The 11,143-nt window shown below is 40.5% G+C and overlaps 1 pseudogene; it reads left to right on the plus strand.

Annotated features, from left to right (window-relative positions):
• Positions 1 to 352: 352 nt before the first annotated feature.
• LOC107590928 (protein NRDE2 homolog) lies at positions 353 to 11,143 on the plus strand (annotated as a pseudogene).

The following is an 11,143-nucleotide window of genomic DNA, read 5'->3' on the forward strand; positions in this document are numbered from 1 at the left end:
ATCATACTAGATACATTTGAAAGTTCTGTTATAATGCTACTCTGTGCGGTCGTCATCAGTCTATTAAAACACAACATATTAAAGCATCTTTGGTGTTTCCATGTTTTCTACAAAACAAAACCGGAAATCGAGGGGTTATGACGTCATTGGCAGGCGACACTATAGACACGCTCCGTGTGATTAGTTAAAATTGCTTATTTCTCTGGATTTAAACATTCTTTGAAACATTTGGGATAATGTAAGTACACAAGTCAGCAAAATATATAACTCTGTTCTAGTGGTTTTTGGATATTTTAATAAAAAAATCTTACATATTGTGCCTTTAAAGTGTAATAAGTAAAATGAAAACGTCATGTACAAGTAAGTCATAAATCATTTTTCTTTTTTTCCCGCCTGTTATAGACCAGGCTTGAAATGCAGTACCCAGTTTTATTAATATTTACACATATACATATTTAAAACACATTAAAATATTACCTTGACTGTAAAGGGTATACTCCTGCAGAGTGTCTGTTACAAAGAGGACACAGTGAACTTCCTTTTCTATGTTTATGCCGAGAGCAGAAGCTTAAAGAGAAAGAAGATAGTCATGGCAGACCGAAGAAGAGAAAAGAAGAAAAAACACAAGAAGAAGAACAGAGATAACTTGGAAAGCAGTGGATCTGAATCAGACACCGTTTACCACAGCGACCTGTTACAAAAGGAGAATGCTGACAAGTGTGTTCATAGAAAAATCCTGCAGTACATTGATCCACAGTCAGTCTCTGATCTTTGTACCCACTTACATCTATATCAGGCTTAAAAGGCTTCACACATTTCATCTCTTAAAGGAACAGTTCACCCAAAAGGGAAAATCCTGTCATTATGTACTCATCCTCATGCTGTTTCAAACGGTATGCCTTTCGTTCTTCCACTAAACATTAAAGTAGAAATTTAGCAAAAAGATAATGCAGCTATTTTGTACACAACAAAAGCAGGTAATTACCGTTTGTGGGTGAACTGTTCCTTTTGGGGGAAAACGAAAGATTTGCAAGTACCTTACAAAGATTGTTCTTTGGATTGTTTTAGAACATTAATATAATTATGTACTGTCTATTTAAGACACTTTTAACCCTGGATTTTTGGATGATGGTGTGTGTTGTTTTTAATGTCCTTGTCTTTCATCATCTTGGCTGCAGAGAGGAAGCTCAAGTTCGGGTGAGTGAGACCTTTATCTGGCTGGATGACCTCCAGACCCCCACTGACTCCCCCTTCTGTATTGACAGAAGAGCTGACCGTGCCAACTGGGAATACAAATCCCTCTATAGGGGAGACATAGCCAGGTAACTTTACTCACTATCTCTGTGTTTCTGTCTGTCTCGCACACAGATGCTCTCCTCTTTCATTCTTTCTGTTTGGCTCTCTGAAGGTCAGCCAGTCTCAGCAGCAGCAGCAGGTGCCAGACGCTCTATAATGCAGGGGAGCACTGCGACTGTGTGCGTACGTGTGTATTGTGCTCATGTGTCTCTTTCAACTGCTTTTATAACCCCAGCTTCTGTTTGCAGAATCCCTTTGAAATCCACATCCAAATTTTCTGCATTCCAACTGCAGAAGCACTTTTTGTCCTCCCTTTGAGACACACACACACAGACACACACACACACTTTTTTTATTGCACTTCTTTTTACTTCACAATTGCAGTTAACTTAATGATTAACATGCAGACTCCATTTAAACTTTTTTCTCAAAAAAAGTGTGACATTTGCAAAAAAGGGATGTGTGAGACTAGTCAACTAAATAATACTGCTGCTGCTAGTCGAGATTGGAAATACTTGTTTATGCTATTGAATTCAATTAATTTTGGCACATTTATGTTTTGCTTTATATTCTTACAAAAGCTATGTTTAAATTAATGTAATGTTCATGTTGCGTTTTAGTGTATATATGTCCACTCAGAAAATGAGCAAGGTGAGAGAGGATTTTTACCTACACAAACCTTTTTAGTTTTATTTTGTCAAACTGGTAAATAACAGTTAAGCTTGCTTATAGGCTATTAAGCAGTATGTCATTTTATACAGATTTAGGGGAAATACTATGAATGAAACTTACTTGACAGCAACACTAAATTCTGTATGAATATCCTAATGCAGGGGTAGGCAAGTTCAGTCCTAGAGAGCCGTAGTCCTGCAGAGTTCAGCTCCAACCCTAATCAGACACACCTGAACAAGCTAATCAATGTCTTCAGGATTACTAAGGCTATAGGCAGGTGAGTTTTTTTTTTCAGGGTTGGAGCTGAACTCTGCAGGACTGCAGCTCTCTAGGACCAAACTTGCCTACCCCTGAATGAATAGAATACCCTTAAATAATATATAGTTGCCAGTACACATCAAGCTTTTCTTGCAATTATGTGTACAGATACATTTCATACATGAGAAGCGTGTTCAAAAACAGATGTGCAAAGCTCCTGCCATGAATAAACAAAACCTATTAAATTTTATTTGAGGGATTCTGTTTGTAATAGGCAACTGAGTTTGTATTTATTGGTCACTGTCTATTGAGTGAGTTAATTTTAATAAATATGTCTATATTGGCTAACTTTATTAAGTGTATGCTTACAATGATTAGAATGCAAGGCAAGCACATATATATTATATATATATATATATATATAATATGATCTATTTTTCAGCTGCATTCCTTATAGGATTTGACGGTTTGATTCGTTGATTAAGTAGGTAATTTTAAATGGATTGCTTGCTTATACAGATTGTTTTTTGTCTTCTCTGGGATTTAATTAAGATTACAGTTTGAGTACATGTAGTATGTTTACATGCATATCTTACACCAATTATGCTTATTAACTTGACGACGTTTAATTAATTTATATAAATACCTTTGATAGCACTTTTTTATGGTTTGAGTAAAACTGTGTCTGGGAATAAGATTTTTTTTACCTGTTCCCCCAGTTTTGCTTTATATGTAAACACCTTTACCGGTAATTTGTTAATGTGCGCAGGTCTATTTATTTTTTGATAGTTATAAGTTTAAACGCACTCACTTTTAAAATGTTTGCCTATTAAAATCTTTGTGATATTGCATACTGCAGAGGTGTCCAAACCTGAGAGTTTAGTTCCAACCCTAATTAAACGGCTAAACAAAAAGTAATCAAGGTCTTCAGACTCACTAGAAACTTCCAGGCAAGTGTGTTGGAGCTGGTTAGAGCTAAACTTGGCAGCATACATCCCTCCAGGAGCAGGATTGGACACCACTGGCATACTGGATGGTTATTAGTCTTCTCTGTCTTCAAACTTCTATAGCCACATTTTTACTGAAAAGGCGTTGTCAGTTTATGTGTTGATTCTCATGCTCAGCCATAAAAAAAAAAATCAAGATGCGTACTGAGTGCAATGAGAATGGCAAAGCGGTTCTAATGGCTCATTTCATTTATGCAAAACCAAAGCCTAAAACTTCTTTCACTGCCTTTCAAGCACTGATGTTTCCTTCTGGAAATGTAAATCTAGTTTATTTTGATGTCAGCATGCAGCTGTAGTTAAAGTTCTGTGCCCGTGCTCTCCATAAGCGTCATTCTAGGTCTTATTTACGCCAATGTTCTGGCACTGTAGACTATAGTGAAGGGTTTATTAGCTGCTCAGAGGCAACAAATCTCACACCTGGCTGTTCTCCAGCTCCTATCAGCTTTAATCTGGTGTCAGAGCTGCCACCTGTAACTTAAGAGACCTCAATCAATACTCACATTCTCTCTCACTGTCCCTCTCTCCTGGCATCCCCCTCTCACACAGATGCCCCCATACACACTCCTCTAAAGCTGATCGGTATCATGTGTGAAGAGTGTGTACAGAGGTGCACTTCACTTTCCTTCACTTTCTCAAGTCATCTCATCCTCACTCAGACACCTGCCAACTTCTGTTTTTACTTTGTCCTTCGTCTGTTAGTAGGCCCAGATGGAATCTAAAAAGTTTCATATTTTCTGCACTGTTTTTGAGGAAAAACCTCAGTGGTTCTTCACTATTTCAGCATTGTTTTGCTTTTCAGGTATAAGAGGAAGGGAGGCTCATGCCTGGGGTTAGACCTCAGGACGCAGGCTGTGGACTGGAACGATGGTGGCCCAGAGAAGAAGCGAGTGGACAAGAAACCCGAGTGCAATTTCTGTCCTTCCACCTGTCAGCTGCTCCAGTCAGATCGTGTGCCTGCTTTGCCCACACTCTTTGAGGGCAATGCCGTCAGCTCTGATACCTACATCAAGCTCTCAGCCTGCACTGAAGAGCAGGGTTCTTCCACCCAGGCTTCCGTATCGTTGGTCAATCCGCTGGGCATCTATGACCGTGGAACCTCTCTTTGGCTGGAGGGCAAGGGTCAACCGGAGGTCAAGGGAGATCAGCAGGATGTTGAGGCTCAAGGGAGCAGCAGCACCCTTCTGAGTGCACAGGTGGAGGAGTTTAACAGGAAGCTACGGGAGAATCCTATGGACACTCAGCTGTGGCTGGACTTTGTACACTTCCAGGTAGGCCTCCAGAGAGGAAAAGTTTCGTTGTTTCCTTACCTAACTTAAATAGCTCTCTCTCTTTGTCTCTGATCATGATGAACTGGCCTTTGGTTTTAGGTCATTCCCTGCTGCCAGTGACACTGACAGTGATGGTGAGATGAAGAAGATGTCTCTTCATGCCGTGCTGGAGAAGAAGCTGTCCATTGTGGACAGGGCAGTGGAAAGTAACCCTGCCAACGTGGACCTGAAACTGGAGAAACTCCGCCTGTGCAAGGAACTATGGGAGCCTACCACACTGCAAAAAGAGTGGAAGAAACTAGTGTTCATCCATCCAAACAGCGTGCCTTTATGGAGGAAGTATCTTCCCTTCACACAGAGTCATTTCAGCACGTTCTCGGTGTCAAAGGTCAACAGCGTGTTCGGAAAGTGTTTAAGCACGCTCAGTGCAGTCCAAGATGGCAGTATGGTGTCTCACCCTCCACTTCCAGGCACCCAGGAAGACCCCTTAGGTATAGCAATATTTTATACTTGTAAAATGTAGATACTTACCAAGTTTGCCATGTGTTTAGCAACTTTTGGACTCTCCAGATAGCTTTTCTACCATGTTCCTGTTAATGTCTCATAGTGTCCTCGGGTCATTTTTGCATTGTCATAGATTGAGTTTCACTTGTTTCGATGTGAATTTGCAGCCGTGGGTATTTTTTTCTCTCCCTCCCCTCATGTTGCTGTGACAGCAGTTGGTGGAAACTGTAAACGTGTTTTGATTACATGCATAACTATTTGTAGAGTTAAGCACCTCATGTACAATTTGTGCAAGTGTCAGTTTTGGAGTATATTTGGGGCTGTCCAACCTTTGTGTGTGTGTGTGTGGCAGGGATTGACTGGTGATGATGTGGTGTTTTTAAGTAGATTGGCATGTTGTTTGTCAGCTAGTTTAGAGGGTGTATTGTGTGGGTCTGTTTAGAGCGAGTCAGAACACAAACATCACTGTCCCGGGCTTCCCCGAACTGGGATTCGCCAAAATGAACAGGCGTTAAAATCTCTGTGATGTGATCTCTGTGTGTGTGTGTGTGTGTGTGTGTGGATGAATGATTAGATTTTGAGCCAGGCCCCTTGCTGTTTTGTGCTCTCTATCACTGGCTTCTCAATTAGCCTAATTAAACTATTACCTTGATAGATCTGGTCAGTGTGCAGCATGCATCTGGATCAGCTCTCCCTGGGCCCACATTTGCTGAGCTGAGCTAAAATTTACACACAAACATACAATTATTTTTACACAGATTGGACCAGACTGATTATGAGGTCTATTATGAGGTGAAGGGTCAATGTTGAATGCACGTCTGAGGTTCTGAAATGAGTTGAAAGGAATATAGTTAATGTAGAAAATAAAATCTGTTCATCATTTACTGACCCTCGTGTTGTTCTAAACCCTTGATATGTTTCTTCGGTCAAAAGTCATACAGGTATGGAACAACATGTGGGTGAGTAAAAGGAAAATTGTCCTTGAACTGCTCTGTGACTCTGTGCTGCCCACTTGTGCTCAGAGGTGGCACTGTAGTATTACCTATATCTATGTCTGTATTGGTTTAAAATTGTATTTTAATCATATTTATTCTCATTTCACAAATATCTGTAATCATAAATGAAACTGTGTTCTCTCTTGTCTGGCAGATATTTTTCTACAGCAGTGCCATTTCCTGCAGCAGGCGGGTCACACTGAGAAAGCTGTGTGTCTCTTCCAAGCCTTTCTGCACATTACTTTCTTCAATTCTGACAGTGTGAAAGACCTTCCCACTAGACAACAGGTACAGTACACACACAAACACAAGTGCATTAAAACCCTTTTGTAAAAGTAATATCCTTTAATTCTTTCTCTTTGAAGCAGCACCATACAACTTCAGATGAACGTCTTTGGCATTCTTTTCCATTCAGTTTCACTCCGACTCATTGTTTTAGAATGTGTCTAATGTCAGCACCACAATGTGTCCAACTCTGGTCCTAACCTGCCTAATTATATTGGGCTTCTTTAAGGCAGAATAATCAACTAATTATTCAGGGAACCCACAAACTCAAAACATGTAGTTTTCACGGTGCGGTGAAACTGTAACCCTGCATTTCATTTAAGATAAACATGGAATCTGTAGTAAAAAATGTACATTTTAAAAAGTGTATAGAACTGAGAGATAACTATGTACAGCAAGATGTGTTTGCATGTTCACATGAAACTGTGGTTGCTCTACCCTCTTTGTTTCGGTCACAGGATTTGCTGAAGAGGCATATTCACATGCACTGTTGCTTTTTAAAACAAACTTTTTCTTCAACAGCAGAAATATCTGTCCTGTCAACAGCCGCATACACGTTCTGCTGAGCCAAGACCTAAAGAGCCTAGAGAGTCAAAACGCTCCCTGTCCTAAACACTTTCAACATGAGCTTAATAAGTTCTGAAACTGATTGTTGGTTATTATTAAAAACATGATTAGCATTTCAGTCTGTGATAGACTGCTCAATATTATATCCACCCCACATTCTTACTCATGGTAAATAACTGTAAACCTGTGTTCCTTTTGCATTTCTTATCCTTGAAATTTAGGGGACATCAATCAGTGACATGGCCTGTTGGGTAGTGCAGGTCACTGCTGCATTAATCATCAAGTCAGCATGTGATTGGCTGACCACTCCTGGTGATTTTCTGTGATTGGTTGAACAGGTTTTCAGAGCTGGTTGGGTTTGTTGCTGCAGTATGAGGTAGTTTTGGTGCTCGGTGTTGAGTGATAACTGCTAATTAAACGATCAGCTTCAACGTTCAGCTGAGTACACACTTTAAAGCACTTTTATATGAATGGGAGTGTTGCTGCTAGTGATTCTACAAATGAATCGCTCTTTAAAAACCTGGAAATACCAGTTTTTTAAATTCCAAGACAGGAAAAGGTCCGGAAAATGATCAAATCACAAAAGGCATGAATGTTTCTATAAAAAATACAGATTTTTTTGTATGTATGGTTAGCTCTAAATATTTTATGAAGAAAGGGTAGAAATTCTGTTAAAACATATATTATCCAGTAATCATGAATGAATGGACAAATTATGAAAATCCAGTGATTAAAATGTGAGGGAACAGATGTAGATCCATTGCCAATACAGTGTAGTATAGCTCGTGGTTCAGCATTTGGTGCAAAGCTATTTTGATGTTTGGTATTTCTGACTATTTTACGCAGACATGGGGAATAGGTAATGCTTGTTGTGACATCATGTGAGTTGACCAATTGCAAAACATCATGCCTTCTATCACCCCCAAATCAAAGCCTTTTGTTATCGATTCTGAGAGCTAACAGTACAGTGAACTCTGGCCTGCAGATGAGGATGACGACGAAGAGCAGGACGACTCCGAGATCAAAGACGAGACCTGGCCTAAGTGGAAGATCTGGTTAGATGTGGAGGCATCCCGAGAGGCGAACCACTGGTTGCCATGGAGACCAGATAAAACAAAGGGCCAATCAGAAGAGGACTGTGAAGACCCCGACAGGCATGTGCGATGTTTGTTGACAACCTGATGAGTAGGCCCAAATGAAATATGCAGATGATTTGACAATATCTGTAAGATGTTATCAATGTTCCATTTATGCTTAAATCTCTTTCTGTCTCCATGCAGGTCTTGTTTGATGATATCGGCCCATCTATGATTTGTGTGGATAGACCAGATCTCCAGCTGCAGTTGATCCTGTCATTCCTGCAGTTCCTAGGTCTGCCTGGACCTTCAGGAAGGTTCTCCACAGCCTCATCCTCAAACATTCTATTGGACGATCTTGCCTTCCTTGAAGAGGGCCCAGACCCGGAGCGACCACTGACCTCTCATGACCTCCCAATGGCTGGAACCTGTGCAGGGGGTCACATGACATTTCTGAGTGACTGCAGGAGACAGGCAGGGCTGTGTAAAGCAGGGGAGGAGTTTCTCCTGAACGTTCTATAGCAAACTCCCCCACTCGTCTCCGTACAGGATCAAGCTGCTATTACTCTTTGCTGGCTGCAGTATGAGAAACTAAAAGTTTGAGCAAAACTATAAATCGACATTTCTTACTAATCAGGTCATATTTCATGCAACAACAAAAAAAAGCAATACATTGTGGCATTATTTTCATAATAATGATAAAAATATTTTCATGACTATTAGTCATATCCCCCCAATTATAATATTAAATACAAAATATAATATTATATACAATTATATAATTGTATAACATAATATTTAATATTACTATAAATTATATTTATGTATGTTACATTGTAATCATAATCTTATGATTCATATGAATTAATTAAATGACTGCTAAAAGAGCCAGATAACAGGGGCAGCCTGGCACTTTGGAGAGAGTATGCCCATCTGGAGTGGCTTCTGGGTAATCTGGAGGAGGCACGTAAAGTATTTGACACTGCCTTGGGCATGGGCGTGACTAGAGACCTTAATTATCCTGTTCTCTTTAACCTCTGCTTTCTCTATGCCCAGTTAGAGGTAGAGCAGACCTTAAACAGTTGGACAATCCCCACTTCCACAGCTGTCTACATTCTCACTAAATTAGCCGAGGGTGCTGCCTACACACCTTTCGCTGGCCAGATCAAACCTGTGGCCATATTGAAGGCCAGAAAAACCTATGAGCAAGCCCTCTTGAGCTTGAGCACAGGCAGCAGTGCTGAGGCACCAAAGAAACTCCACAGGATGTCCAGCCTGGTGGGATGTTTTGGGCTTTTTCAGTACCTCACAGTGGGGATAGATGCAGCTGATGCTGTGTAAAGTCAGGCCATCCAAAAACGAATTTCCAGTAACTTGAATTTAGAAGTAACAGATGGATCTCTGAGGAGACCCAAGGCCTTTTCAGACTGGGAGTCTGTTGCTGTCCAGCATGTAGCACTGCTGCGCCACCACGCCAATACCAGTGTGTTTCCCCTCTCTCGGCTATGACTGGCACTTACAGATGCCCTCTCCTTACTATCCTTCAGCGCCTCATTATGGCATCTCTACTTTCAAGCAGAGAACTGCTATCACAGGTTTTTCCACAGTGTTGCAAAGAAAACTAACAGTGTTGTGCCGTATATTTTCGCCATTACTGCAAAGCAACAACTGAGACAGATGCTGGACTCTGTTCAGAGGTGAGGAAAAAAGAGTTCTTGTAAGCTGTACTAGATTTTCGTTTGTTTCATTTGATTCCTTATTCTTTTTCTCTCTCAATCGACCCTTCGCAAAGAGTTTGATTGACAGGCGATCTGACCAATCGTAACAGCGAATCCGCCATTTTGTCCGACAAAACAAATCTGACAGGAGAGTAGATTAACATCGGTGGACTTAAACTTGAAAATTGTGTGTATTGACATCTTTTCGCGGTTGATATAAATAGTTCTGATGTTCATTCATGTTTATTTTGTGTTTTAAGTAAATATCGGTTCATGTGCCGCTTGAACTGTCTGAGGCAATACAGTGATCTGTCACGACACATTAAAGAGCCACAAAACGGTATTTATTGTTTGAATTTCTTTGAAAAAATGTCAAAATTTGAAAGCTGAGACCTTTCATACCAGAATTAACCTGTTCTGGAGGCGTGTTGTCAGTTTTCTCTTTGCTTTTCAATTTATTTTTTGAGAACATGTGTAGTGTGAGTGCAGCATGGCTTGTCGCACATAGCAACAGTAACTAAGGAGGGCGGGTTTTTGTGAAGGGTCAATTTTGTTTCATTTCCTTTTTGTTTGTTTTCTTGTCATTTCATTTAGTTTCCTTTTGTTTCATTTTCTTTGTGAACAAACACTTTTGGCAAATCTCAGTGTAACACATGGTAGCTAATGTGTCAAAGTACATTTCAAAGTGTGACACAAGTGTGCTGCATTCTCAGCGTTGCAGCAAAGGTCACTAGCAGCTTTTTAATATATTCTCTTACAGTCAGTGATCTCATTCAGGTCACACTCTACAGCCACGGCAGAAGAACAGTTGGTTGAGATTTTATGCAGAGCCAATTAATTAAAGTTATTTAAAAGTTAGCTACCTGAGTAATAACTCTACTCTGGTAGCAATAATCTGATTTAGTAACTGATTTCATCTTCCTGGAGAAGCCCTGCCTACCATGCCAAACAATGGTCTTAGCAACCGTATCCGCTGTTTGTTTGAAAATGCTATAGCAACAGAACATGGGGCCCACTGTCCTCTGCTCTGGAGAATGTATCTGAACTTCATGGTAAAGTTGTAAACACATGACAGTTGAGAAATGTTCAGAAATAGCTACAGGTATGGGGGTGTGAGCTGCTTCCTTGTGTGTTTTCTACAGGTATGTGATGAGAATGCAGAGAGGGGCAGTGGAATCTTCTACAAGGCCCTACAGGCAGTGCCCTGGGGACAGGTAAGATAAGATATACTTACACAAGGTACTGAGAAGCATGTTACAGTGAACATGTCTGCACACTTAACACTTTACTTTCAGACTCTTAATGTTCGTTACAGTTTGTACATGTGTGTATTTGCAGGGCTTGTACATGGACACAGTGCAGCTGTTCCCTGAACGTGTGCAAGAGTTTTTAGACCTTATGTCTGAGGAGGAGTTGTGTCTGAGAGTGCCCATGGAGGAGGTGGACATCTTGCTGGAGGACTAGCCATCAAAACCCTTCCCATAACAACAGCTAAAA

This window comes from Sinocyclocheilus grahami, unplaced genomic scaffold (genome assembly GCF_001515645.1).
Source record: "Sinocyclocheilus grahami isolate Dianchi unplaced genomic scaffold, SAMN03320097.WGS_v1.1 scaffold134.1, whole genome shotgun sequence".
Classification (NCBI taxonomy): Eukaryota; Metazoa; Chordata; class Actinopteri; order Cypriniformes; family Cyprinidae; genus Sinocyclocheilus; species Sinocyclocheilus grahami.